Raw genomic sequence first — 3,841 nt, forward strand, 5'->3', positions numbered from 1 at the left:
CAGAAACCCGCCAGGGCCGGAGCAGCTGCTTCTAAATCAAGGCCAAGGGCAGCCGAGGGGCCGGGTAGGGTTTGGTGGCTTTGCCTCATGGGCTGATGGGGGCTGGGGCCGAAGAGGGGCTCTCCATTAGGGATTCTGGGCCAGAGTGAGCCTGGCCGGTTTGGGGGAAGTTTATTTTGGAAACTGGGATGATGCAAAATTAAGTGGGGAGGAAAAAATAGATGAGGCGGCGGTGAGGGTCTGTCTGTGGCTGGCGGGGCTGGAAGCGCCCAGCTAGGAGAGCACTGTTGGGTAAACAGATGGGGGTGGCAGCTTTTCTGCACGCCCGCTATAAATATCCCACAGTTTGGCTGCCCCTGCTGGGGTTTCCTGGCATCGTGGGTGTGGAGATCAAGGTGCAGACGCAGGGCACTTCCGGGAGCAGCGGAGGGCAGCCGGGGCGCTGCTCAGATCCCAGTTCCTGGGGGTGGCGTGGGCGCTGAGGTCTGAGGCTGAGGCCCTGGGCGGGGGTGGGAGGTGTTCCTTCACAGCCCACAGGCCGTGGAGCCGGGGCAAGCTCCCTTCTCTCTTACGACAGCAGAAGGCAGGGGAAGTGACACGGAGGCAATGCTCTGTCCATGGTCGAGCCTCTTAGGTTCTGGGTGGCCTGGGTGAGTTCTCTCATCTCCTGGAGTCTCCATCTCTTCATCGAGTATACGGGGGCGGGGGGCATCTGGGAGGCTGGGGCGGAGGCGCAGGCGTGGCAGTGGGCAGCAGTGGGGCCGATACCAGAGCTGACTGTGAGCGGGCTCCTGGGGGACCGCCGTCATCTCTGCAATACTGTGCTCTTCCTAATACCGATGCGGGCGGTGGTTCCAGCCACACCCACTGGAGGCCTGTGATGATCCAGGGACTTGGCAAACTAGGTTATCTAAGTTCTTTTGTGATCTCGGGGTATTTTCCCAGCCACGCCATCCTACATGTAAAGAACCCGAGGCTCAGAGAGAAGGGACTGCCCACAAGATCCTTCATTCGGCCAGTAAGTATCCAGTGCCGATCAGCCGTGAGCTGGGAATTGGGTGGGTCTCTGTATCCATAGAGCTCACAGCCCGGTGGGGAGAATGGGCTGACTATCAGGGAAGGAGGAACACACGGACAGGCATCTAGCATCACACATAGCCTGGGACCTTCTGCTCTCCTGCCTCTGTGTGGCTGTGTTGGGGCTCCTCCTAGGACTAAGGGGTTTTTGTCATCCTGTCACCACCCCCAGCACTGGCCCAGGACCTGGCAGGTGCCTGCTGAAATGAATCGAAAACACATCAATTCAGTTCATCAAAATAGTGTCTGAACAAGACTCCGTGTGAGGCTTGTGCCAGCCTCAGCGGGCCCACGAGGGCTGACGGGGCTTCGTGGGGAGAAGAGACCGAAAGCCTCTGCTTGTGCACGTCTGTATGACAAGTTACGATGGAACAAGTATTCTCATGCCTTCCCAGAGCCCAGCGAATGAGGCAGGGCAACCGCCATCCCCATTTCACAGATTAGGAAACTGAAGTTCAATGAAGTTCAGTGACTTGCCCAAGGACGCTCCGCTGGGACGTGGTAGGGCAGGGCCTGGAACACAGGACTTCAAATCCAGGGTTCTCCCTGCAGATGGGGAGGGGCTTTGGGTCTGTGGGAAACACCCGGAGGGCCCCAAACTCTCTGGGGGGTGCTGTATTAGCCTGGCAAGCTCGGCAGAGGTGGTTTGGCCCAGGGAAAGGCAGGCATTTTACTCTGGCCTCTCATGCCCCACTACGAGGACATCTGCCTACAGCTTGAGGACAGAAGAGCGGGAAGGGACAGACGCTGGACAGAGTTTCTGGAGACCCAGCTCTGCCCGTTACAAGCTGGGCCCTGGGAATCTAGTCACTTTCTCTGAGCTTCAGTTTCTCTCTGTGAATGCAGGGGTTGAACTTGATCGCTAGAGAACATTTCAGCTTGGACGCCCCATACTTCTCCTCCAGGGTGCTCTGTGGTCTGTCTTTGGGCCCAGGAGGGCACAGCTGGGAGCAAGTCTGTGTCTGAGGCAGGACCAGGCAAGATGTATGCTCCGGCCTCCCCGGGGCACCTGGGCTCATGGTGAACCTGAAGTGTGAGCAGGGCCGGGGAGCTGAGGAGTGAACAAGTCCCCTCTGGCCTCTGGCATCCCCGGACTGAGGAGATGGGCCAGGGCCGTTCCTCGGTTTCCCTTCCGCACTCAGTCTCCATCCCACCGTCTCTGGGACAGTGCTCCACAAATGTCCAGGTTCTCCTCCTGCGGGATCCATGGTGAGAACTCACTGCCTGCTCCCCTGAAGCTGGGGCGGCCACCTGACTGGCTTTGGCCAACGAAATGTGACAGCCACCAGCGACGGGCAGGATGGTGTTGACTTGGGTCCTGAGTAAGGACAACATAGAGCAGGGTCCCCACCAGCTCACAAGCATGTGGTATGAACAAGAATGAAACCTTTGCTGTTTGGAGCCCTGAGGTTTTTAAATTTTTTATTTCCATGCTGTCACCCTGTACATCTTGACTAGAGTGGGGTGCGCAGATGGGACAGCAGGCTTGGGATTAACTGGTTGGACTATTCTTCCTCCTTTTATTTTTTTCAATTAGCAATAACCGTGCCTCGGATAAACGTCATTGGCTGTGATACTGCCACTGCGCAAAGCTCCTCCTTTTATTTTTTTGCACATTTATTCATCCATCCATCCATATAGACATCTGTGTATCCATCTACCATCATTCTGTCTGTCCATCTACCCATCCACCCATCCATCTATCCAACCATCCATCCATCCATCCACCCCCGTCTACCCACTCCTATGTTCAGCTATCCATAATTCATCTATCCAACCATCTGTCCGTCCATCCATCTGTCCATCTATCCATCTGTCCGTCCATCCATCTGTCCACCTAAGGATTCAGACCCAGTTCAGTCTGACCCTGAAGACCAACCTTCTCTGTTGTGCGAAGATGCTTCTTTGGAAAAGACACATCCTTCTCTCTGCCTGCCCAAATTGCCTCTTTCTGCAGGGCCTGCTCGACCCTCCCTCCTCCAAGATGCCCTCCCTGACCCTCTCCCAGCCCCAGTCAGGGTGTCCTGACTGGGGCTGGGAGAGGGGGCTACACAGGCCCACAGAGCCCTGATCACCATGGCTGGCCTATAGATGAATGGACTGAGTCATGGTCTGGAGGCACAACTGCACTTTCCCGGAAAGGGCATTGTGGGATTGGCCAATAGTGGTTTTGGGACTTTGATTGCCCCAAATGGCCCCACATTCACATATTCAGGGACTCTCATCCTTGGAAGGCCTCATGTGCCCATTTCGGCTTGGCGAATGTGCTCCCAGAGTCACAGGCCCACTCTGGGCTCCTCCAGAATTTGGAGCAGCCTTGGGATCTACTTGAAACTTTTATTTTGCAAAAAAGGAGGAGGAGATTTTAATGCAGGGGAAATTGGATTTCGGTGAAATTGCCAAGAGCTGGCTGGCGAGGGGAGCCCCTCAGAAATAGCCCCTCTGCTATTTCTTCTGAGGTCTCCCCAGCAGCCTGTGCTGAAGTACTGAGAGAACAGAAGCTCCCCTCAGCCTCAGGGTGGCCTCATGGCTAATGCCTGGCCTTTGCAGGCAGAAAGTGGGGCTCCGTGGGGTCCCCAGGCAGAAACTTCACATCTCTGAGCCTCAGCTTGTCCATCTGTAAAATGGGGGTCTCCTCAGCTGGAAGGGCTGTTGGAGAACATGATGGGGTAGTGGAACAAGTGTGCAGGGCCCGGCACGTGGGAGGCGTGCAGTAAATTGTAGTTTTCATGAACGGTGGCATTCCGTGTGCTGGACAGGACCT

General features: G+C 56.1%; 1 pseudogene; it reads right to left on the reverse strand.

Annotated features, from left to right (window-relative positions):
• Positions 1-2,485: 2,485 nt before the first annotated feature.
• Positions 2,486-2,671, reverse strand: LOC122901451 (annotated as a pseudogene).
• Between the last annotated feature and the right edge of the window lie 1,170 nt (positions 2,672-3,841).

The sequence above is a fragment of the Neovison vison genome, chromosome 2 (assembly GCF_020171115.1).
Source record: "Neovison vison isolate M4711 chromosome 2, ASM_NN_V1, whole genome shotgun sequence".
In the NCBI taxonomy this organism is placed as follows: domain Eukaryota; kingdom Metazoa; phylum Chordata; class Mammalia; order Carnivora; family Mustelidae; genus Neogale; species Neogale vison.